Source organism: Podarcis erhardii, assembly GCF_964252035.2.
Source record: "Podarcis erhardii genome assembly, chromosome: 4".
NCBI lineage: Eukaryota > Metazoa > Chordata > Lepidosauria > Squamata > Lacertidae > Podarcis > Podarcis erhardii.
In genome coordinates this window covers 1,828,614-1,854,679 of record NC_138508.1, presented here as the reverse complement: position 1 = coordinate 1,854,679, position 26,066 = coordinate 1,828,614, and the positions used below count along the sequence as shown (strand labels likewise).

The window sequence follows — 26,066 nt, the reverse complement described above, 5'->3', positions numbered from 1 at the left end:
ATATCATGGGGGATTTTGTCAAAAGCCTCACTGAATTCAAGATACACTATGTCCACAGCATTCCCCTGATCCACCAAGTTTGTAACTCCGTCCAAGAAGAGAAAAAAGAAAGAAAGAAAGAAATCAGATTGGTTTGGCTGACTTTTTTTGGAGAAACCTATGCTGGGTCTCAATAATCGCAGCATCTTTTTCTAAACACTCACAGACCGACTGTTGATGTATCTAACAGGCTGAGCAAAAACGCAACTGCTCCGGCTTACCTTCCGCTTCAGTTGGGGAACTCAAGCCCAGATTCTCAGTTATAGATGGCCCAGAGAGCCCCTCTTGGCTCTGCAGATCAGCTCATCCAGCTGACGGGACAAAGGACCTTCCAGCCATCTTTAGCAGCCAGGATCACATACCCTCCAGCATATCTGTGTATCTGAAGAAGTGTGCATGCACACGAAAGCTCATACCTAGAACTAACTTAGTTGGTTTTTAGGTGCTACTGGAAGGAATTTTTTTATTTTGTTTTGACTATGGCAGACCAACACGGCTACCTATCTGTAACATACCCTCCACCATATCTCTGATGATAAGAGGGCCATCCATCAGGCTAGCAATTCCCTCTGCCAGGAGAGCAAGGCAGCTGATGGACCGGCAGCTTTCAGGCCCTGATCATGCGCAAGACCTTTGGAGCTGTTTTCTCACTGGAAAGTGCTTCAGGTTTGGTTTTGTTCAAAACTTTCCCCAGCCCTGCATCTGGGAAATGGTCAGTCAAATAACCAGGCAGCCACAGGACATAGAAACCCAACTCAAGTGCTTTTCATATCAACGTTGAGGGTCTTTTCTGCCTTGCAATGCATCAGGTACTCCACTAACTAATGTTTTGATTTGCTTTTGCCAAGGAATTACGATTGCATCAACACCAGAAACTTAAATCACCTGCAAATCACTTCTGCTCCTTGCACTAAATAACCTCAGGTACAGTAGGTTTCTTGAGTTTAGATTTCTGTTAAGAGACCCCTGACACTTTAACACGACTACACACCCCATGGTTGGTAGCAAGGATGAATCTTCAGTGGGAGATCTGCTCAGTTGTCCGCTGGGTGCCGTCTGGGGGACAGCCTGTCCTTTGGGTGGTGGGGAATGAATTCAGCCACGGTTTTTCATTTTTGTAATTCTTTTGAAACTTTAATAAATATTATTATAAAAAAAAGAAAATGAATTCAGCCACGGTCTGGGGTGTGGGTGTGTCTATGTGTTCTTTCCCCATGAGCTCAAGCGTGTGCTGGGTGAATCCTTTAGACTCCGCAAAGGACACCCCCTTCCATCGCTGCTTTCTCTTGCAGCACTTGTCATGGCGGACTAGCATGGCCTTTCTTAATGGCGCTGCCACATGCAAAGCTCATCAGGAGCATAACGGGGAAATGTATTAGGCACCTCTGAGAAGCCCAGAAATGCTGCCTGATGGTTAGCAATGAATAATCTAGCACAGTCCTTCAAAGGAAGTCCCTATTATTCCCATTTGACAGATAAGAACATACAGTGGAATCCAAACTAAGTTTGATGAGCTTAGAAGTCATCAAAACCAAGTTAATCATGGACAATATAAATGGGATTTAAGGGGAACAAGTAACAGTGCAGTTCTCGGCATGTCTAGCTAGAGGGCTGTCTTCTTGAATTTGATGGGTCTTACTCACAGATATTGGGATGTGGGTGGCGCTGTGGGTTAAACCGCAGAGCCTAGGACTTGCCGATCAGAAGGTAGGCGGTTCAAATCCCCGCGACGGGGTGAGCTCCCGTTGCTCGGTCCCTGCTCCTGCCAACCTAGCAGTTCGAAAGCACGTCAGAGTGCAAGTAGATAAATAGGTACTGCTCTGGCCGGAAGGTAAACAGTGTTTCCGTGCGCTGCTCTGGTTCACCAGAAGTGGCTTAGTCATGCTGGCCACATGACCCGGAAGCTGTATGTCGGCTGCCTTGGCCAATAAAGCGAAATGAGCGCCACAACCCCAGAGTCGGGCACGACTGGACCTAATGGTCAGGAGTCTCTTTACCTTTACCTTTTTACTCACAGGTAACTCCCATCACAGAGAAATAGATACCTCTGGCAGGGCTTTAGGGCAAGTTCCTGGGAAATTTGAAACGGCCCTGTCAGTTTGGACCAAGATCCATTTAGCCCAGTGCTCCTTCACTGATGGTGGTCAGCCAGGGCATGAGGGTGATGGGTTTTGTCCCCACCCTCAGCAAGGATGGGGAAACCCAAATCTTCTAAGGCTCTGTACTCAACGTACAGTGAAGGCACATGATTTCCCCCAAAGACTTCTGGGAAGTGTAGTTTACCCCCTCAAAGAGCCACAATACTTAACAAACTGCAGCTCCCGTGATTCAGCTGGAAGCTGAATCTCTTTCTTCAGTGCTGGAGATGGGACAATGTTCTCTCCTGCACCTGAAGGCAGTGTTTGTCCTACGTGTTTGTCCTACGATGCCTCACCACTGTGTCCTCCAGCCCAGCATCTGCCCCTGAAGCAGCCACCTCACTCCCAATGACAGGGGTGGCCCTGGGCAATCCTGGCACATGCCCTGATCTGTGCCAGGGCCCAAGAAAGCATTGCAAAAAGAGATGCAATCGCTTGCATCTTGAGGATATTTGAGCCCATTGAGGATAATTAATTGCACTTTCAGATGATTATTATTATTTCACCATTAATCAAGTGAGGGCCCTTGGAACGTAGGACAGCACTCTGCCCAGGGAGCTCACATTCAGGTTTGACAGCGTGGGGAGAGAACAGCAGACGGAGAGTTGTGAGTGCCAAAGTTAGGAAGACAGGGAGGTTCAACAAGGGCAGGGATTGGGAGCCCACTGCCTGTCTTTTTGGGTTTGTGACCCGGGATGGAAATCCCTTTCTCCCAGACGAAGCAGAGGCAAGGTTCTCCCCCAGTCCCAGGCTTGGAAGCAGCCGCTCCCCCTGTGGCTTTTGTCCTTCTGACTGCCAGGCAGGTGTCCTCGGGCGCAGAGCAAGCGCCTTCCTTGCGCCCTCAGGCAATTCGCTGGCCCAGAAAGTTGCCTGGCTCCTTCAGCAAAGGATTTCAACCCTTGCTGGGTCCAGGAATGAGAAGGGACTCGCTCCAGCATCCTACTGGCTAAGCCACCCACCCCAAACTCAAAACAATATTTCAGAATAAGATATTACATTCACAGCAGCAGAAGACGACCTTTCCGTGCACCTTGGGCACAGTGGCTACCAGGCTCCTTTAAGCCAGCCCATGGCACACTGTCAAATGCCACATGGGGGGAAAGCGGGACCCCATCTTCTGGGGCCACACTCCTGTGTGAATAACGTGACCCACACAAGGTCCCTGGTCCCCCAGTGTGCTTTTCTGAAGGCGAGATCACATTCCAAAATCGCCTGAGAGCAGGGGCCCCCAAATGACTGCCAAGCTCACGTAGGGAAAAATGAGATGTCCCGTTTGTTCTGGTACAGTTGAGGGGATATGCTCTGAGCTACTGAGTGCCTGTGACTGGGGGAGGGGAGAGCAAAGCATGGGAGGGGGGCTGGGGGAGGGGGGCTTCCGGTGGACATCTGGTTGGCCAGTGGGAGCAACTGGAGCCCAGCTCTCCTCATTTGTTTATTTCCTTCATTCACATGTATTTATAAAAACATTTCAAATTTATTTATAAAAATATTTGTACACCACTGTGTCATACAAAACTATATCCAAGAGATTTACATCAGTAAAGACATAATACCTGTTTAAGCTTTGAAAAAGTGAACAGACATCAATTAACCATTTGCAAAAGGATACATTCTTAATTGCCTGCACAGTCCGGGTGGAATAGAAATGTTTTCAGCAGGCAACTAAAGCTTTGCATTTAAAGTGCCCCCTGAATCTCCAGTGGCAGAGAGTTCCACTGGCCTGAGGACACGAAAGGTTCAGATTCTCTCTGTTGTTAAACGAATCTCGCCAACAACCAGCGATGCTCCTGCAGACTGAGTTATGCTCCTTTAATTCCAATGCTCGCTGGGTGAAAGTGTATTTTTGCTGGGTCAGAATCGCTGCTGGTTGGGTGATCTGCAGCAGAGTCATTTTCACCTCCTCCTGAGCAACACGTCGGCCTCTTGCAGCCGGAGCTATCAGGGGGAGCCAGGCCTGACTCAGCAGGACGCTGGGCAGATCTGCAAAGTCATCCCTGCATATGGAGCTCATGCAGCAAGCCAGGAAGGGGGGGAGAGCCCATGGGTGGTGAAGAGAAGGGGCTGCAGGATCAGGACCCCGGAGCAGGGACCGTGCACCACAGCCTTCCAGAAAGGGATGCCTGAGCAGCTCCTGTTCCAGCCCTGTGAAGAAAGCAAGGGGAGCTCCGAGTGGAGAGAAGAGGCAGCTACAAGGCGCCATGATAGTACTTCTTCTTCATCATCATCATCATCCAAATTGGTAGGCCACCCCATACCCGCAGGTCTCAGGCAGTTCACAGGATAAAATCACAATGTAAAAACACGAAATGCATATTGAAAACAGAAGCAGCCCAATATGTGCCATGGACTTGGGGAGTGTTAGGATAAAGGGCCAAGGAGACTTGCGTTTGAACCCCGCCAAAAAGCTTGCCTCTCCTTTGGCCTGGCCCACCTCCCAGGGTCTTTGTGGGGAATGAATGGGACAAGAAGACCCATATCCCAAACTCCTTCGCAGATTACTAGGACACAACCAGGATCGATAAACGAGAGGCTACTCCTAGTTCTAAGCATGACATTCAAGGCAGGCCCTCCAAGCGTCCCTATTCCCAGTTTCTGATTTGATCCCGGAATGTCCCACTTTCCCTTAGGATATCCCTGTTTTCATCAGGGAAATGGTGGAGGGTATGGAGTCATGCAACCCCCGAGCCAAGGAAATAAGTAACTATACAACCTTTAGAAGACATCTGAAGGCAACCCTGGAAAGGGAAGTTTGTGAATGTTTTATTGTGTTTTTGTATATGTTGGAAGCCGCCGAGAGTGGCTGCGGCAACCCAGTCAGAAGGGCAGGGCATGATTTATATTCTCTTAGGGAATAGGATGTCCCTATTTCCACCAGATGGAGAGGTATGTCAGGGCAGCTGGCACTTTGATGGAACAGCCACGTGGCATCCATTAAGAGGGACCGCTGCCCAATCGACTGTTTCTGCCCACTCCCCAGCCTGGTGCCAACGCCATGCAGCCCACAGTGTTTGCGCAACACACAAGTTACGACAGCAGTCCTTGGACTGAGGCCCACGTGCTGAGTTACTAGCAGAGCAGGTTGGCTTTGCAAGAGCCAAGAGATCCAGAAACTTAATCGTAGACCTGTAAGGGACTCCAGGGGTCATCTAGTCCAGCCCTCTGCAACGCAGGAATCTCAGCTGAAGCATCCCTGGCAATTGGCTATTCAACCTCTGCTTCAAAACCTCCAAGGAAGGAGAGTCCACCTCCGTTTGTGAGAGTCTGTTGCACTGCTGAACTGTTCTTACTGTCAGAGAGCTTTTCCGAATGATCAGCCGGAATCTCACTTCTTGCATCTTGAAGCCTTTGGTTCGAGTCCTGCCCTCCAGAGCAGGAGAAAACTGTGGGAATGTTCTGGGGTGCAGGAGAGGATATATTGACTAATTATATCCTTATCCAACTTGTGCTAACAAGTTCCCAAAATATCAGCAGAGTTTATAGACATTCCCCTTTAAGTTCGCAACGGTAACGCTTGCACAGGTTCGCTAGAACCTCTATAATAATTACTCTGGTAATTTCCCCTTTTGTTCCCTCTTAAAATACAAGACACGACACAGTCTTTATAAAAGTATAAAAGAGTTTACTCACGTTCTGTTCACAATATGATCCCAGAAGGTAGGCAGGCTTAAAAAGGTTACATGCAGTTAGAATCTATCTTGTAGCAAGATAGTACTGTCCTCTCTTGGCTGGGAGCCAAGAGGGCATGTTGCTCCTTCAGAAGATGAAGATGGCAGAGAGGCAAGAGGCAAGAGGCAAGAGAGAGAGTGGCTGCCTGCCCTGTGCTTTTATCATTACCTGCACAGGTGAGGCCACACCCACCTCTGGTCACATGCGGAGGAAGTCCGTCCCCAGGAAGTTTACCTGCTTGCTGGACAGACATCCCTCCCCATGTTCTAACATGTACACTCTAGGAATGTTGTCATTGACTGCTCCTGTGTTTACGTCCCACAAAAACAAGCACACTCCCTCCTCCATGGGACAACCCTTGAGATATTTGAAGATGGCTACCATATCTCCTCTCAGTCTCCTCTTCTCCAGGCTGAACATACCCAGCTCCTTCAACCGCTCCTCATACGGCTTGCCTTCCAGACCCTTGATCACCCTGGTCACCCTCCTCTGCACACCTTCCAGCTTGTCCACATCCTTCTTAAACTGTGGTGCCCAGAAGTGGACACCATGTTCCAGGTGTGGTCTGACCAAGGCAGAAGAGAGCAGGACTATGACTTCCCTCGATCTGGACACTAGACTTCTGTGGATGCAGACTAGAATGTTGTTGTTGTTGTTTAGTCGTTTAGTCATGTCCGACTCTTCATGACCCCATGGACAGAGCACGCCAGGCCCTCCTGTCTTCCACTGCCTCCCGCAGTTAGGTCAGACTCATGTTTGTAGCTTCAAGAACACTGTCCCACCATCTTGTCCTCTGTCGTCCCCTTCTCCTTGTGCCCTCCATCTTTCCCAACATCAGGGTCTTTTCCAGGGAGTCTTCTCTTCTCATGAGGTGGCCAAAGTACTGGAGCCTCAGCTTCAGGATCTGTCCTTCCAGTGAGCACTCAGGGCTGATTTCCTTAAGAATGGATACGTTTGATCTTCTTGCAGTCCATGGGACTCTCAAGAGTCTCCTCCAGCACCATAATTCAAAAGCATCAATTCTTCTGCGATCACCCTTCTTTATGTTCCAGCTCTCACTTCCATACATCACTACTGGGAAAACCATGGATTTAATAATAATAATAATAATAATAATAATAATAATAATTTATTATTTGTACCCCGCCCATCTGGCTGGGTTTCCCCAGCCACTCTGGGCGGCTTCCATAAAAACCAGAAGTACACTAAAATATCACAGATTAAAAACTTCCCTGAACAGGGCTGCCTTAAGATGTCTTCTGAATGTCAGGTAGTTATTTATCGCTTTGACATCTGATGGGAGGGCGTTCCACAGGGCGGGTGCCACTACCGAGAAGGCCCTCTGCCTGATTCCCTGTAGCTTTGCTTCTCGTAATGAGGGAACCACCAGAAGGCCCTCAGCACTGGACCTCAGCGTCCGGGCAGAACGATGGAGGTGGAGACGCTCCTTCAGGTATACTGGGCCGAGGCCGTTTAGGGCTTTAAAGGTGAACACCAGCACTTTGAATTGTGCTCGGAAACGTACTGGGAGCCAATGTAGGTCTTTCAAGACCGGTGTTATGTGGTCTCGGCGGCCGCTCCCAGTCACCAGTCTAGCTGTCGCATTCTGGATTAGTTGTAGTTTTCGAGTCACCTTCAAAGGTAGCCCCACATAGAGCGCATTGCAGTAGTCCAAGCGGGAGATAACTAGAGCATGCACCACTCTGGCGAGACAGTCCGCGGGCAGGTAGGGTCTCAGCCTGCGTACCAGGTGGAGTTGGTAAACAGCTGCCCTGGATACAGAATTGACCTGCGCCTCCATGGACAGCTGTGAGTCCAAAATGACTCCCAGGCTGCGCACCTGGTCCTTCAGGGGCACAATTACCCTATTCAGGACCAGGGAGTCCGCCACACCAGCCCGCCCCCTGTCCCCCAAAAACAGTACTTCTGTCTTGTCAGGATTCAACCTCAATCCATTAGCCGCCATCCATCCTCCAACCGCCTCCAGGCACTCACACAGGACCTTCACCGCCTTCACTGGTTCTGATTTGAAAGAGAGGTAGAGCTGGGTATCATCTGCATATTGAGGGACACCCAGTCCAAACCCCCTGATGATCTCTCCCAGCGGCTTCATATAGATGTTAAAAAGCATGGGGGAGAGGACGGAACCCTGAGGCACCCCACAAGTGAGGGCCCAGGGGTCTGAACACTCACCCCCCCCACCACTTTCTGAACACCGCCCAGGAGGAAGGAGCGAAACCACTGTATAACAGTGCCCCCAGCTCCCAGCCTCTCTAGACGGTCCAGAAGGATGTTATGGTCGATTGTATCAAAGGCCGCTGAGAGATCCAGCAGAACTAGGAAACAACTCTCACCTTTGTCCCTAGCCTGCCGGAGATCATCAACCAGTGTGACCAAGGCAGTTTCAGTCCCATGATGAGGCCTGAATCCCGATTGGAAGGGATCCAAATGGTCCGCATCCTCCAGGCGTGCCTGGAGTTGTTCAGCAACCATGCGCTCAATCACCTTGCCCAAGAATGGAAGATTTGAGACTGGGCGATAGTTGGCCATACTGGCCGGGTCTAAAGATGGTTTTTTAAGAAGTGGTTTAATGACCGCCTCTTTCAGCTGATCTGGGAATGTTCCCTCACAGAGGGAAGCATTCACCACCCCGCAGAGCCCATCGCCCAGCCCTTCCCGGCTTGCTTTTATTAGCCAGGATGGGCAAGGATCCAGGAGACAGGTGTCCAAGCAGCCTGTCCACATCCTTGGGGGTAATGGATTGAAATTGATTCCATGCAACTTGACCAGACAGAGCTCTAGCACTCTCCCGCCCCAGCCCTGCTCCCACGGTGGTGTCTAGCTCCTTCCGAATATGAGTGATTTTATCTGCAAAAAACTTTGCAAAATCGTTGCAGGAGATCTTGGGGTCTTTACAAAGCCCCGGTGGTAAAGGTGGTTCCGTTAAATTACGAACCACTTGAAAAAGTCTCCTGCTACTATTTTCTGCAGATGCAATAGAGGCGGTGAAGAAAGTCTTCTTCGCCGTCGCTATCGCCACTTGGTAGGCTCGACGTTGAGCTCTAACCTGTGTCCGGTCAGATTCGGAGTGAGTTTTTTGCCACCGACGCTCTAGCCGTCTCAGCGATTGTTTCATCGCCCTCAGCTCCGAAGAAAACCACGGAGCTGTCCGGGCTCCATACAATCGGAGAGGGTGCTTCGGAGCCAGACAGTCGATAGCCCTGGTTAACTCCGCATTCCAGCGGGCCACCAGGGAATCAGCTGAAAGGCCATCAACATGGGATAAAGCATCCCCTACCACTCTCTGGAAACCATTTGGATCCATTAAGTGGCGGGGGCGGGCCATCCGAATTGGTCCCACCTCCCTGCAGAGGGGAAGTGTTGCGGAGAAGTCCAGTTGCACCAGGAAGTGATCTGACCATGGCACTTCTTTTGTTTCACTTTTACTTAGTGTCAGATCACCCACGTCACTAGAGGTGAACACCAGGTCTAAGGCATGTCCATGACTATGGGTTGGGCCAGACTTATTCAGGGACAGCCCCATGGAGGCCATGCTTTCCACGAAGTCCCGAGCAGCCCCTTGCAAGGCTGTGTCGGCATGGATGTTAAAATCCCCTAGGACAACCAAACTAGGTGTCTCCTGGAGAAAATCCGCCATGACCTGAAGCAGCTCAGACAGGGAATCCTTGGTGCCTCGGGGAGGTCGGTACACCAAAAGGAATCCTGTACTGCCCCTATTGCCCAACTTCCAGAACATGCACTCAGAAAACTGGATCTTCCCAGTAGGACGCCAGGTGCAAGCTAGTGACTTCCTAAAAATCACTGCAACCCCCCCTCCCCACCCACATGACCTGGGTTTCTGTGCGTAAGAGAAACCTGGTGGGCAAGCAGCGGCAAGGACAGGCCCATCTGCTTCCTCCAACCAGGTCTCTGTCACACATGCCAGGTCAAATCTTCCATCCACAATCAGGTCGTGGATGGCAGTGGTTTTATTTATCATTGACCTGGCATTACACAGCAACACCTTCAGGTCATGTGGGTTTCCCCTGTTGATTCCAGTATCCATCCAGTCAAGGCCAGACCCGGAGGCAGGGATAGTCTTCAAACAAGGACTAAACCTGCCTCCTCGGTAATGACATGGTCTGGTCTTAGTGTAACTCCGCCTCCTGCCCATGATCACCGAGATCGGATGTCCCAGTGCTCCCCCCCCCCATGGAACTTGTCCCAGCCATCGTGTTGGCTGGGGCCCCACTCCCAGGCAGCCCTGATCTAGCCCCTTCAAAACAAAACACAAACTATACAGAACCAATAAAACAACAACAACAACAACAAAAAGGAACAGAACAATTATATTAAAATTAATCCCCAACCAAATATCCATCCCACCCACCCCCAACAATGGAAAAAAAGAAATAAAGAAATAAAAATTTAAGTTGCCACCGACTGCTGGGTGAGGACTGCAGGGCCTGCTCCCTTCCAGGGCCTTCTCCAACTGGCCCAGGGGGCGTGGCCCAGGCCCTCTCTCCCAGCTACAAAGGGACTTCTGCTGCAGTGAGGCCTCGGACCATCGGCTGGGTGAGGACTGCAGGGCCTGCTCCCTTCCAGGGCTTTTTCCAACTGGCCCAGGGGGCGTGGCCCAGGCCCTCTCTCCTGGCTATGAAGGGACTCCTGCTGTTGTGAGGCCTCAGACCATCGGCTGGGTGAGGACTGCAGGGCTGGCTCCCTTCCAGGGCCTTTTCCAACTGGCCCATCGGCTTTTCCAACTGGATTTAACTATACGGACCTTTGTTGGCAAGGTGATGTCTCTGCTTTTTAAAACAAAAAAATTCCTTCCAGTAGCACCTTAAAGACCAACTAAGTCAGTTCTTGGTATGAGCTTTCGTGTGCATGCACACTTCTTCAGATACACTGAAACAGAAGTTTCCAGACCTTTCTATATAGTGAGAAGGTGGGGAGGGGTATTACTCAGAAGGGTGGTAGGAATGGGTGATTGGCAGATAGCTGTGATGAGCCTGTTGACGACTCTTAACGACTGCAATAGGTCTTACAGGAGGAAGCAAGGGGTGAAAAGGTGAAAAATGGCTTTGTCATGTATAATGAGATAAGAATCCAAGGTCTTTGTTCAGGCCAGGTTTTTCCATTGTTTTAAGTTTGGTGATAAGTTGTAATTCACCAAACTTATCACCAAACTTAAAACAATGGAAAAACCTGGCCTGAACAAAGACCTTGGATTCTTATCTCATTATACATGACAAAGCCATTTTTCACCTTTTCACCCCTTGCTTCCTCCTGTAAGACCTATTGCAGTCGTTAAGAGTCGTCAACAGGCTCATCACAGCTATCTGCCAATCACCCATTCCTACCACCCTTCTGAGTAATACCCCTCCCCACCTTCTCACTATATAGAAAGGTCTGGAAACTTCTGTTTCAGTGTATCTGAAGAAGTGTGCATGCACACGAAAGCTCATACCAAGAACTGACTTAGTTGGTCTTTAAGGTGCTACTGGAAGGAATTTTTTTGTTTTGACTATGGCAGACCAACACGGCTACCTATCTGTATCTGCTTTTTAAGACACTGTCTAGGTTTGCCATTGCCTTTCTCTCAAGGAGCAGGCGTCTTTTAATTTCGTGACTGCTGTCACCATCTGCAATGATCATGGAGCCCAAGAAAGTAAAATCTCTCACTGTACCAGGGCCCAAGAAAGCATTGCAAACAGAGTTGCAATTACGTGTTTCTTGAGGATAATTGAGCCCATTGAGGATAATTAAGTGCACTTACAGATGATGATGATAATTTCACTATGTATCAATTGAGGGCCCTAGGGCAGGACTCTGCCCCAGGGAGCTCACATTCAGGTTTGACAGTGTGGGGAGAGAAAAGCAGAGGGAGAGTTGGGACTTCCGGGTTGGTGCCATCGTCGAATGGCGGAGTTCCTCCGACTGGAGGAACGGGCTCCGTGGAAATCGGGTCTTCCCACCATGGCGAAGGTGGGGACCCGCTAGAAACCCCAGGCGGAGAAGCCTGGGGACGTGGGGTTCGGCGGAGCACCGAGAGCGCCTCCCCTACTCGCCGGGAAACCCCTTTTTGGGGCTCCGGAGCAAAGTGGGGTGAGCAGCGTGGTGCAATCAAACCGACTGCTACTTTCACGGAGGGAAGCCGCACAGCCATCGACGGAGAGCGCCGACTTTTCTCTGATGACATTTGGACTCTAAACAAGTACCCGTGAGTAAAAACGGAGGATTGGACTAAGGACATTTTTTTCTGAATTAGGCACGAAGCGGGAAGGTCTAAACAGGAAGTCTGCCTTCCGCTTTTTGTAAACAGACTGAAGCAAATATCGTACAAACTAAATAGCCTTGAATCTGATTTAAAGATCGAAATTTTCTGCATCTATGACCATTAAAATCCCCTTGACAGCAGGAGGAAAGGGGGTAAAAGAACGTTGACTATCTAATCCTGCAGATAGGGAGCAAAGGAATATAAATTTCCATTGCCCCCAACCTGGGGACGGGACTTCAGGACAGATTTTTTGAAGAAAACGGATTTGGACAGATAGAAATGAAAGAGAAATAAATTGATTTTAATGTCGCCTTCTGCTTGTGCTTCTTGCAAGGAAACAAAGTATTAGAAAATTGAAAGTAAATCCTCCTTTGTTTGATACATTTTAAAGATGGAGTCTGAACAGAAGTTGTGCCCTCTAGAGGGAGTTTGTTAGTTTCTTTGTTGCAGTTCACAAAGAGACATAACAGCTGTGGAAATCAGCGTGAGACCAGATACTTGACCTTGACTAGAAATGAGCAGGAAGGAAGTTTTTCTTGCTGCCCTTGGCAAAGTGAATGCTATGCTACAGCAGTTGCAGGAGGATATGAACTTGGTGGACGAGAAACTGGATGTTATGACTGCTGTAGCCAGAAAGTATGAATTGACAGGAGAAGAAGAGAGAGAAACTCTACAACAACCAACCCAGGAAACTGACTTAAGGCAATTCCAAGGGCAGTGGAAGATGGAAGAGATTCCCATTATACCTCAAAAGTTACAAAATGAGAGATCTAACGTCATTGAACCTAAAGGGTGTCTGCAAACTTTTGGAGTTAAGGGAATCCTTAGCTCTAGTAGGACTGTGAAACAAGAGGACAAGTATTTTTGGAGCAACTACTGTTTGGATTACAAATTCAGCAATGGGGAGTGGAACTGGGGGGAATGGAACAACCTGACAAATGAAAATGGAGACTATGACTGTATGGAACTTCCCAGAGATCCACTCCCCAAGGAGAAAGGGAAGAAATTACGAAAGATTTCAACAAGGGACAAGGAAGTGTCGCATCACAACCAGGATCAAGAAAATCAGCAGAGGTGGCATGGAGGTGATTTGAGAGCCTCAGACATTAGAACACCGGACTGAAAGTTAACACTTAAAAAGAAGAAAGGACGGACACAACCCGAAACCAGGAAGAAAGGGACGATGGACAAAATTAGAAGAGAACTTTCTTTTATATATTTGGTTATTTCTGAGTAATATTAATGAAATAATAGATTGAGGCGAAAAGGAAATAATTGGCTTTAGCAGAAAGACTTGAAGGCAAAGAGTATAAATACAATTTAAATTTTAAATTTTAAGGTTTATGGTTCGGAAAGTAAAGATAAAGTTAAAGATAATATTGATAAATTTGAGGTAGACTGTTAAGATAAACTATTTTTTTTTATAGATATGGGAAGAATTTGCTGAAATAATGATTAAATTGGAATACAAAAAGGGAGGTATGAGGAGGTCTAAGACACAAGATAATGAAATGAAGCTACTGTGAATTTATAATACTTTTTTTCTGTTTTTCTTTTTTCTTTTTTTGTTTTTTCCCCACTTTGTTTTTTGTTTTTTATGTTTTTTATGTTTTTGTATCTTGAAAATTTGAATAAATATCATTTATTTTTTTTAAAAAAAGAAAAGCAGAGGGGAGAGAACAACAGAGGGAGAGTTGGAAGCGGCAGGGGTAGGAAGACAGGGAGGTTAAACAAGGGCAGGGATTGGGAGCCCACTGCCTGCCAACGGTCAGTGGGGATGGGAAGCAGAGTCAGACCACATCCGGAAGACCTCAGGTTCCCCATCCCTGAGCAAGAGCTTTGTTCAAAATATGGGCCCCGGGATCTGGACCTCAGGGTCTGGGCTAAACAATGGGGGTGGAGACGCTCCTTTGGGTATAGAGGGCTGAGGCCTTTCATGGCTTTCAAGGTCAACACCAAAACTTTGAATCGTTCTCGGCGGTCTTAGCAGCCACTGCCAGTCACCAGTCTAGCTGCCGCATTCTGGATTAGTTGCAGTTTCCGCGTCACCTTCAAAGGTAGCCCCACATGGGGGGCATTGCAGTAGTCCAAGCGGGAGATAACCAGAGCATGCACCACTCTGGTGAGACAGTCTGCGGGCAGGTAGGGTCTCATCCTGTGGACCAGATGGAGCTGGGAGACAGCTGCCCTGGAAACAGAAATGACCTGTGCCTCCATGCACAGCTGTGAGTCCAAAATGACTCCCAGGCTGTGCACCTGGTCCTTCAGGGGTACAGTTACCCCATTAAGGACCAGGGAGTCCTGGATGTTTCAATGAAGGTGAGTTTATGGGTGTGAAATATGTTGGCGGGGGTGTTTATTGGGTTGTTTTCGTTTTGTTTATGTGTTTTGTGTTTTTATATTGTAATTTCATCCTGTGAACCCCCAAATTTAATAAACAAATAAATGGATAAAACAAAATGAATTCGGGGGGCCACTAGGGGGCGCATCGGAAGATGGCTGACAATAACATCTCTCCGACCCACTCGAGGTAATTTGGAGGCTATTATGGGAGTAATTAGCCTCCCTAACCCCCCCCCCAGGATGGTGGGGGGGACGGCCCTTGACTGCTGTGCCCTATACCACCCCTGAATTTGTCGGGATGGGGGCACTAGGCACAAAGCCCTCCTGTGGGATTCCGGCACTCCTGGACACCGTCCCTGATCCGCGCCACTAGCTGCAAGAACTTCAAAAGAAACAATTTGGATGAAGGAATGCACTTATCTCAAGGAAGGAGGGGGAGTAAAGACTGCTAACAGAAGAGATCTCTGATAAAACAAGACAAGAATAAAATTTAGGAGACTTCCGGGGTGGCGCCTCCGGTCAATGGCGGATTCCCTCTGAACTAGAGGGGAAGCTCCGCGGGAAGAGGGTTTTTCCGCTCCAGCGAAGCGGGGACCTCTTCAAAAAACCACAGGGGAAGCCTGTGGCCGTGGGACTCGGTGGGCACCTTCAGCGCCCTCCCCAATCCACTAAGGAACCCACAAACAGGCTCCAAAGTGAAGAGGGGGAAGTGGCGCGGTGCTGAGAGTCGATCACTGTTTCCATGGAGCGAAGCCGCATAGCTGTTGCTGGAGAGCGCTGCCTTTTTCCTGGAATAATTTGGACTAAAAAATAAGCACCCGTGAGTACTCAGATCTGGAATAATTGGATAAAAAATAAGGACTAATAAGCAGAAAAGAATTGGACTCTAAAGTATTTATCTTAATTTGGTACGGAACGGGAAGGTCGAAACAGGAAGTCAGCCTTCCGTTCGCTGTAAACAGGATAAAGCAAAGACAATATCAACTAGAGCCAAGAAAATCATCTTTAAAGGACTCAATTCCATCATTTATAACTGCGGAACCCCCTTTGACAGCAAAAGAAGGGGGAGGATTAATTTTAGACTATTTTAAAGTAACTGGATTGCTTAAGGTAACTTTCCTCTGTCCTGAAACCGGAGCGGGGGTGCCAGGACCAATGTTGAAGCATACTGACCAGAAATAAATGGTTTTGACAGATAGTGAAAAAAGGAGAAACATAGTGACTCCATGGCTTTCTTTTGTATCCAAAAGGAATAAATTTGGACAAAGTATTCTAAAAGGGGAAACTTGGTTGCAAGAACAGAAGTTTTCCCCCTAGAGGGAGACTGTGAAATTGTAACCAACTCTAGAGAACTGACAGGGATAGATTACCACCGTGGGAACAGGCATTCTGACCTTGCAGGACAATGTACTCTGAAGCTATGCTGTGTGCCTTTTAAACAAATGCACTACTGGAACAATTACATGAAGAAGTGAAAAGCACAGCAACCTTGGTTGGAAATTTAGAACAAGCAGTGGAAAATTTTGAACAAGTAGTGGGGAACTTTAAACAAACAGAGGAGCCCTCTCAGGAACCAAGGCAGGAGTCTGTTCTGGAGTATGTTTTGACAGAACAGGAACATGAGCTTTTGGATTTGACAAATGAACTTGGAAAAAGCCAAACCTGGAAAGAAAAAGCTTGGTTGGTTATAGAAATGGGGAGATGGATTGACCCCCCTATGCTGGGATATTCAGACTTTTTAAATATGGTAATGGGCTGTGAGATGTTCGGGATTGTGGGGGCTCTTGACTCTGGAGTGTTTTTGAGGCATGTTGTTAAATATCATATGGAATTTGGTGTTGAATCCGGAAAAGGGGCTAGCTTGTTAAGAAGGGTTGAAAATAGTGTTAAGTTGGAGCTACTGCGAGCAGGAGACAATGGAAGCTACAACTACAAATATAAAGAAGAGCCGTGGAAGAGACCTGGAAGGGACTTGAGGGCCTCGGACATAAGGTTGCCAGACTAATGAGACAGATTGACTTGACTATAAGGACTGACAAACCCGGAAGCAGGAGGAAGGGATGTTGAATGATTGGAATTGTTTGCATTTTTTCTTTTTTAATATTAGAACTGTTTTATACGATCAATGAATTTTAGGAAAATGCTGGAATGAAATTATTTGGTTTTAGTATAAATGTTTAAAGAATCATGAAAGAAGGTTATAAGGATGTGTGGTAAAGATAAGATTTAAGTTTTAAGATTTAAGATTTAAGATTTATTTTATTATAGAAAGTTAAGATCAAAACATTTTAGGGTAATGTATAGTCAGAATATTATGAAATATGGGAAGGATTTGCTGGGATAATTAATAACTAGAATACAGAGAAGGGGAGGAGGAGGAGGTCTAAGGAAGAAGGTGATGACAGTTTAGGATATGGATATAAGGTGTTTTTTAATTATTATTTTTATTTTTGTGCTTTTACCTATTTTTATTTCTGTATTTTATTTTATTTTTTATTTTTTCCTTTCTTTTTTCTTTTTTGATTTTTGCTGTGTTGATGTTGAAAAATCCAATAAATATTTAATAATAAAAAAAATAAAACATGACAAAATACCCCAAGATACGGTATGGCAAATGACTGATGGGGGAGGGAAAAATTTTTCCCTTTCTTTCCTTATGTGATTAAACAAGAATCCCCTCCTCTCACGAGTCAGAATTGTCGTTTTAAGGACTTAAACTGTGGATTTAAGGCTTTGTGGAGATAAACCTTCGAACCAAAGCATGTTTTAAGAAGAGCGTGGAATGTATAAGAGCTTTGGAATGACGCAGTTAAAAATGCCGTCGCCATATTGGGAAGTTCTGTCGGAGGACTTAAGTCTGAGAGGAGAAATAGAGAAATAGAGCTTTTTATATTGTGGGTGAAACTCCTCAGTGGGACTTAAGAGCGACAGTTCTGTAATTAATGACGGAAAGAGCGCTGTTATCTATGAAGGTGATGATATATGGAAACCATCTCGATTTGAGGATTGGAAGAACAGAAAATTCACACAGGATTATTATTAGTGTTTATTGGTTTAAGGAGACTATCAGAAGAGATCATAAAGAAAAAAGAGAACATATATGAACAAGATGTGATGCGGAAACAGCAAGATAAGACTGGATAGAATCATGAACTCTGTTTGGACTGATTTGGACATTAACGCAGTAGCAAGAAGATGATCAGAATCCCCCTTCGGATCTTGAAATATGGGTCCCCCTAACAAAATTTAAAATTCGGCTTTGTAATTCAGAATTTATGTGATGTGATTTAATTTGATTTGATTGGCCGGTTAATAAAAAATATTTTTTAAAAAACACAACGAAATGAATTCCCCCCTCTCCCTGCCGATTAAGAAGCAGCTCCGTCCGTGACACCCATCTGGAAAGAGGCAGGGAGGGGCATTGCGGGGGGGGGGGGGAGTGGCCCTTGGGGGTCTCCCTGGGTGGCCCCTGTTGGTACCCCCACCCCTTATTCAGAGGGATAGAATCCAGAGCAGGGGAAGGGTCCGCATCCCCCTCTGAGTCTCTCACCCCCAATTTCTCCAGAGCAGGAAGATCAGAGAGGGCAACAGACCAGAACTGGGTGGGGAGATGACCAACGAGACAGGGGGGGCAATTGGGGCATCGGGGGGGTCAGTCTGCCAGGAGCTTTGAGGATGAAGGATTTGGGGAAACAGCGGGGGTCTCTGGCTCCCAAAAGCACTGCAGCTTTGGGGGGTGTTAACGGAAAAATCTGAGGGCTCCCTTGGACAAAAACAAAGACACCAACCAGGATAACTTGGAGCAAAACAGCAGCCTGTAGGCTTGGCCTTTATTGATCTGTTGCAACAGGGTGCTCCCCTCACTTGCAGGAGAGAGGAAGGACCCACAAAAATGGTGTGCAAGACCTTATAAAGACTTTTGAAATTGCCACCCTGTAGATCAAGCCCACCCCCAGAAACATCATACATACATCATAGAAAGGAGGGGTTGAGGGAGGAGTTGCAGTGGTAACCTGAGTGTCCTGTCACCTGGCTGGTTCCCCCTTTCCCCCTCCCCATGAGTATTTTCCAGGTGACAGAGGGGAGTTGGCAGTTTCCTGCCCCCAGAGGGAAGAGCTGATCATTGTCCTTTGTTCCAGTTTGTGCTGAATCCACTCCCATATGCAAGTTCTTTGTGATCTTGATGGTCTTCTGTCTAGGACCCTCAAGGTTGGCATAGCAACTGGGCAGGGCTCCTGTGGATGTGCTGGTATGCTGAAGGGATTATGGCTGCCCTGTATCAAACCTTCCCCATTTTGTAGTCCTTCCTTCATGGAGTAAAATGAAAGTGGAACAGTGCAAATCCGATGTATGGTTGATTTTCTATGAATTTATAACAGAAGCGTAGCGTATGTAGTGTGTGAGTGTGAGTGTGTGTGAAGTTTGTACAAACTGAATGATGGGGGGGGGTTTCCTGCGACAGGGGAGGACAAAGTGCCACAGAGCTGTGAACCCCCCCCCACTGGTGCTCAATGGTTCCTCTTAAGTGACAGAGAACTCCCCCCCTTTCCCAGCCCCCCAACTAACTTGAGACGTTTCCCCCCACCCCCAGGCCTGTCCCCTCCCTCCGTCCCAGAGAAAAAGACACAGGAAACCAGGTCACATTGCAGAGGGAGGATTTATTAGAGGGTCAAGCGTCACATGGGGGCTGGTAGGAGTGGGCCCCACCCCACCCAGTGGGTGGAAAGACCAGCAGCAGGCGGTCGCTTCTCCCTGGGGGTGTCTCAGTGGGACCGGTAGCTGCCTCTTCTCTCCACTCGGAGCTCCCCTTGCTTTCTTCACAGGGCTGGAACAGGAGCTGCTCTGGCATCCCTTTCTGGAAGGCTGTGGTGCACGGTCCCTGCTCCAGGGTCCTGATCCTGCAGCCCCTTCTCTTCACCACCCATGGGCTCTCCCCCCCTTCCTGGCTTGCTGCATGAGCTCCATATGCAGGGATGACTTTGCAGATCTGCCCAGCCTCCTGCTGAGTCAGGCCTGGCTCCCCCTGATAGCTCCGGCTGCAAGAGGCCGACCTGTTGCTCAGGAGGAGGTGAAAATGACTCTGCTGCAGATCACCCAAGCAGCAGCGATTCTGACACAGCAAAAATATACCTTCGCCCAGCGAGCATTGGAATTAAAGGAGCATAACTCAGTCTGCAGGAGCATCGCTGGTTGTTGGCGAGACTCGTTTGACAACACAGAGAAACTGAACCTTTCGTGTCCTCAGGCCAGTGGAACTCTCTGCCACTGGAGATTCAGGGGGCGCCTTCCATGCAAAGCTTTAGTTGCCTGCTGAAAACATTTCTATTCCTCCCGGACTGTGCAGGCAATTAAGAACGCATCCTTTTGCAAATGGTTAATTGATGTCTGTTGTTCACTTTTTCAAAGGTTAAACAGGTATTATGTCTTTACTGATGTAAATCTCTTGGATATAGTTTTGTATGACACAGTGGTGTACAAATATTTTTATAAATAAATTTGAAATGTTTTTATAAATACATGTGAATGAAGGAAATAAACAAATGAGGAGAGCTGGGCTAACCAGATGTCCAACGGAAGCCCCCCAGGCCCCCTCCCCCTCCCGTGCTTTTCTCTCCCCTCCCCCAGTCACAGGCACTCAGTGGCTCAGAGCATATCCCCTCAACTGTGCCAGAACAAACGGGACATCTCATATTTCCCCGTGTGAGCTTGGCAGTCATTTGGGTGCCCCTGCTCTCAGGCGATTTTGGAAAGCGATTTCCCCTCGAAAAAAGCACATTGGGGCCCAGGGACCTTGTGTGGGTCACATGATTCACGCAGGAGTGTGGCCCCAGAAGATGGGGTCCCACTTTTCCCCCGTGTGGCCAGCTTAATGGAGCCTGGTAGCCACTGTGCCCAAGGTGCACGGAAAGGTCTTCTGCTGCTGCTGTGAATGTAATATCTTATTCTGAAATATTCTTTTGAGTTTGGGGTGGGTGGCTTAGCCAGTAGGATGCTGGAGCGAGTCCCTTCTCATTCCTGGACCCAGCGAGGGTTGAAATCCTTTGCTGAAGGAGCCAGGCAGCTTTCTGGGCCAGCGAATGGCCTGAGGGCGCAAGGAAGGCGCTTGCTCTGCGTCCGAGGACACCTGGCTGGCAGTCAGAAGGACAAAAGCCACAGGGGGAGCGGCTGCTTCCATGTCTGGGACTGGGGGAGAATCATAGAATCAGAGGGTTGGAGGAGACCACAAGGGTCATCGAGTCCAAGCCCCTGCCAAGCAGGAAACACCATCAGAGCACTCCTGACATATGGTTGTCAAGCCTCTGCTTAAAGACCTCCAAAGAAGGAGACTCCACCACACTCCTTGGCAGCAAATTCCACTGTCGAACAGCTCTTACTGTCAGGAAGTTCTTCCTAATGTTTAGGTGGAATCTTCTTTCTTGTAGTTTGGATCCATTGCTCCGTGTCCGCTTCTCTGGAGCAGCAGAAAACAACATTTTTCCCTCCTCTATGTGACATCCTTTTATATATTTGAACATGGCTATCATATCACCCCTTAACCTCCTCTTCTCCAGGCTAAACATGCCCAGCTCCTGTTACCGGAAAATCCGAGGGCTCCCTTGGACGAAACAAAGACACCAACCAGAGCAAATTCAGAGCAAAACAGCAGCCAGTAGGCTCGGTCTTTATTCAAAGTAAGACTGTCGCGACAGGACTCCCACCACCCACGAGGTGATGCAAGATGGAAGCCCCGAACAAAAGAAGATCCCGACCTTTATTAGCACCTAATCCCCTAAGCTACACCCCTAGAAATACATCATTTTTTACATCATGATTATATTAAAAATAGGAGGAGTTGAGGAGGGGTTGAGAGCAGTACATGTGAAAAGGATCTAGGAGTCTTGGTTGACCACAAACTTGACATGAGCCAACAGTGTGACGCGGCAGCTAAAAAAGCCAATGCAATTCTGGGCTGCATCAATAGGAGTATAGCATCTAGATCAAGGGAAGTAATAGTGCCACTGTATTCTGCTCTGGTCAGACCTCACCTAGAGTACTGTGTCCAGTTCTGGGCAGCACAGTTCAAGAAGGACACTGACAAACTGGAACGTGTCCAGAGGAGGGCAACCAAAATGGTCAAAGGCCTGGAAACGATGCCTTATGAGGAACGGCTAAGGGAGCTGGGCATGTTTAGCCTGAAGAAGAGGAGGTTAAGGGGTGATATGATAGCCATGTTCAAATATATAAAAGGATGTCACATAGAGGAGGGAGAAAGGTTGTTTTCTGCTGCTCCAGAGAAGCGGACACGGAGCAATGGTTCCAAACTACAAGAAAAAAGATTCCACCTAAACATTAGGAAGAACTTCCTGACAGTAAGAGCTGTTCGACAGTGGAATTTGCTGCCAAGGAGTGTGGTGGAGTCTCCTTCTTTGGAGGTCTTTAAGCAGAGGCTTGACAACCATATGTCAGGAGTGCTCTGATGGTGTTTCCTGCTTGGCAGGGGGTTGGACTCGATGGCCCTTGTGGTCTCTTCCAACTCTATGATTCTATGATTCTAGGGGCTGCACAGGTAATTCGAGTGTCCTGACACCTGGCAGGAGCCTCCTCTCCCCTCCCCATGTGAGTCATTTTAGGAACAAAGGAAAAGGGCGAAGTTTCCTGCCCCCTGAGGGGAATCCAGCCACGGTCCTTTGTCAGAGTCCGCGTGGAATACACTAATGCATGCAGTTTATTGTGTCCCTGATGGCCTTCTGTCTGAGCCCATCAAGATGGCTATCAAGGTTGTCATGCCAGCTGGGAAAGGTCGCAGAGTACGTGACCGCTCGGTCGAAGGATTATGGCTGCCCAGCATCAGGCCACCCCCCTTTGATAGTCCTTGTAATATGCAGTAAAATAAAAGTGGTCCGGTGAAAATCCGAGGTATGGCTGATTTATGGTGAATTTCTAAAGAATACCATTCTTGAAGTTCAAAGCACTGTGCCTTCCGGAAGCGGCTTGCAACATTTTGATTAAATCAGTCACGGTCAATTGAACTCGGAAACTTTGTATTGATAGCTGTCAAAGGCAAGGGAAAAGAGCGCCTGTAGCCTGCAGTACCTGCGCGGCCGCCACAAGGGGCGCTGTTCGATAACGCTGATTGGTTGAGGCAGCCGCCGTTTGACCTGGAGTTGAGGCGGCCGGTCTACCAGTAATAAAGATAGGGCAATGCGGAGTGTTACGGGGAAATATATGAGGAATTTCGGGTTTCCCATGAAGAGCCGTCAGGCTAGCGCTTCCTTATTTACGGAAGGCTTTTAGGGGATGTCCCTCTAAAAGGGGCATCTCCAGGGTCGGGATGGTGTGTGCTGCTTGTGCATTACAGTGTAATGAAGGGGGGGGGGTGTCTCCTGCTACACTCCCTTAGCCGTTCCTCACCTCGCCTCTGCTTCGTCTGGGAGACAGGGATTTCCATCCCGGCTCACAAACCCCCAAAAATAAATTAACGGACGGCTGCAGATCATGCCCTTTCATGCCCTTTCGATACCCTTGGAAGATTAGGGGAGACCTGCCCCTTTCCCCTATTGATCTCCCCTGGGACCCGCAAAAGGCAACTTGCCCCCCTGGATCTGTTTGTTTGATGTTTCAATGAAGTTGGTAAACTCCTTTCATGTGTGGGTCACCCACACAGCCAGTGTGGTGTAGTGGTTAAGAGCGGTAGTCTCGTAATCTGGGGAACCGGGTTCGTGTCTCCGCTCCTCCACATGCAGCTGCTGGGTGACCTTGGGCCAGTCACACTTCTCTGAAGTCTCTCAGCCCCACTCACCTCACAGAGTGTTTGTTGTGGGGGAGGAAGGGAAAGGAGAATGTTAGCTGCTTTGAGACTCCTTAAAGGGAGTGAAAGGTGGGATATCAAATCCAAACTCTTCTTCTTCTCTTCTTCTCTCCCCACAACAGATGCCGCAATGCATTCAACAGATTGAGCTTGAATTCTGACAAGAAAGAAGTACTGTTTTGGGGGGACATAGGCTGTCCCCCCTAGTCCTGAACGGACACCCTAGTCCTGAACAGGGTAACTGTACCCCTGAAGGACCAGGTGCGCAGCCTGGGAGTCATTTTGGACTCACAGCTGTCCATGGAAGTGTAGGTCAATTCTGTGTCCAGGGCAGCTGTAATATCAGCTCCACAATTCAAAGTGTTGGTGCTGACCTTTCAAGCCCTAAACGGCCTCGGTTGAGTACACCTGAAGGAGCATCTCCACCCCCATCATTTAGCCCAGACCCTGAGGTCCAGCTCCCAAGGTCTTCTGGTGGTTCCCTCACTGTGAGAGGTGAGGTTACAGGGAACCAGGCAGAGGGCCTTCTTGGTAGTGGCCCCTGCCCTGTGGAATGCCCTCCCATGAGGGGTCAAGGAAATAAACAACTAACTGAAATCTGAATGCAACCCTTTGTATGTTGCTTTTGTGTTACGGCTGTTTTGCCGGAGACGAAGGGATGCAGACATGTTTTCCTGTGTTCCTGAACAATGCTGAATAAATGCTGTAAATAATGCTTAAATATTCCTCTGTCTGCCACATCTGCTGTGTGATAATTTACACACTCTGCTGATGAGCGTGCATGGGTCTCTAAGCATATCTGAGGCTTGTGTCGCTGGCGGACTGAAGTTGTTCCACAGAAAACGGGTGATAATCCGGAGTAAGCTGGGGGCCTGCCTGATGCCCCCGTTTCCCTGGCAGTATCCCAACAGTAATGCCTCCCCCGAGCCAAGGAGACAAGCAACTATACAACTTTTAAAAGACACTTGAAGGCAGCCCTGGATAGGGAAGTCCCAAAGGAGCGTCTCCACCCCATTGCTCATGACTCATGAATTACCCAGACTCATGGAGGAGAAGCTATCAATGGCTCCTAGTCCGGCTGGCTCTGCTCTCCCTCCACCATCAGAGGCAGCGATGCTTCTGGATCCCATGTGTGTATTTGCCCAGACTGATTCAGGTGGCATTTCAAGGGGCGCAGAATCATCTTTCTCCTGAGAAACACCTGCCTGGGACCTTAACTTTTCTGGCTGTAGGACTTTGGGTCACTTTAGAATTCTTCAATTCTTTCTCCACTCCTGCCCCCTTTTCTACACTGCTTCTGCTTCAAAGCCCATATTCTGAGCGAAGCACTTGCTCAGGGCTGGGGAGCCTGAGGTCTTCCGGATGTGGTCTGACTCTGCTTCCCATTGGCAGGCAGTGGCCTCCCAATCCCTGCCCTTGTTGAATCTCCCTGTCTTCCTACCTTTGCTGCTTCCAACTCTCCCTCTGCTGTTCTCTCCCCACGCGGTCAAACCTGAATGTGAGCTCCCTGGGGCAGAGTCCTGTCCTACATTTCAAGGGCCCTCAATTGATAAACGGCAAAATAATAATAATCACCATCATCATCTGAAAGTGAAATTAATTATGCTCGATGGGCTCAATTATCCTCAAGAGACAAGCGATTGAAACTCTGTTTGCAATGCTTTCTTGGGCCCTGCTTCCTCCCTGACAACATCCACGCCTTCCTACCTTACCTGGCCTTGGACACGGCTGTCCGACCTCCGGCCCCCATAACCAGCAACTCAGCCTCACTACCGTGGACTGCAGAGGGTGAACATGAAACCCCTAGGGGTTTTTTGTATAAATATATAATATACATTCCCTCCTGTAACACTGCCAATCTCCCAGTGCCACCTACCCTTCACATTCCACCAAATTTAATTTTACATACAACCAGCTCATTAAGAAATATGCAGAATCCATTTCTCTTCTTTTGCGTCTCAGAAGCCGTCAAGATGCTGCACAATGTGGTCCGTCCGGTCCCTTTCGCAGTTCTTGTTTCCACCTTCAGGCTCCACGCAGGTGGGCTGATGTACCGTATTTTTCGCTCTATAAGACGCACCAGACGCATCTAGTTTTTGGAGGAGGAAAACAAGAAAAAAAAAATCTGAATCTCAGAAGCCTGAACAGCAAGAGGCATCGCTGCGCAGTGAAAGCAGCAATCCCTCTTGCTGTTCTGCCTTCTGGGATAGCTGCGCAGCCTGCATTCACTCCATAAGACACACACACATTTCCCCTGACTTTTTAGAAGGGAAAAAGTGAGTCTTATAGAGCAACAAATACGGTAATCTCCACAAAATCCTGGTCTCCTCTCCTTCGTCCCCCGTAAACTCATAAATCTTCCTGCTTAGCAGACAGTCGATCCAGTTGTCACCCCTCTTTTCTTCTTTCCTGCTTTTATTTCTCAGGAGGAAGTCCTAAGGGGGAGTCAAAATCCCTCAAAAGTCCCTCAAGGTTGTTGCTCTCCATCTTCTTTCAGGCAAAGTCCTGACTTCTAAAATTAATCCATCGCAAAGAGGCAAATTTAAAGTCCGCTCCTCTGGAAATCTTTGCATTCCTTGCTTCAGGGGAAGGGAGATGACGCAGATCCCGAAAAAGCCCGATAACTTAAAACATTCCCTCCCCTCCTTGCCCCGTTCAAGCAAAGCAGAAATCAGTGTCTTTCCAAAGAGATGCTTTTCTCCTGCAGCAGAAATCAGGATCCCTTTGAAGGGGGCGTGTGGCTCTTCGCTTGCCAATTCTGTCCCCATTCAAAGCTGTTCCCCGCCCTCCCCACAGGAGTTGGCCAGGGCTG

The 26,066-nt window shown here is 48.2% G+C and overlaps 1 protein-coding gene and 2 long non-coding RNA genes across 8 annotated transcripts in view; 2 read left to right on the top strand and 1 right to left on the bottom strand.

The window, feature by feature from the left end:
- LOC309341326 overlaps positions 1-9,717 on the top strand; it is a 223,062-nt gene extending 213,345 nt beyond the window's left edge. The window contains exon 3 of the long non-coding RNA XR_014156214.1: positions 9,562-9,717. This is a non-coding gene — a long non-coding RNA (uncharacterized lncRNA). The remainder of the gene's footprint in view (positions 1-9,561) is intronic.
- LOC309341251 (hemoglobin subunit beta-like) overlaps positions 1-26,066 on the bottom strand; it is a 117,023-nt gene that overhangs the window by 40,094 nt on the left and 50,863 nt on the right. The window lies entirely within an intron of this gene.
- The window catches only part of LOC309341332, a 61,853-nt gene continuing 54,897 nt past the window's right edge, over positions 19,111-26,066 (top strand). Inside the window, exon 1 of the long non-coding RNA XR_014156222.1 lies at positions 19,111-19,881. This is a non-coding gene — a long non-coding RNA (uncharacterized lncRNA). The remainder of the gene's footprint in view (positions 19,882-26,066) is intronic.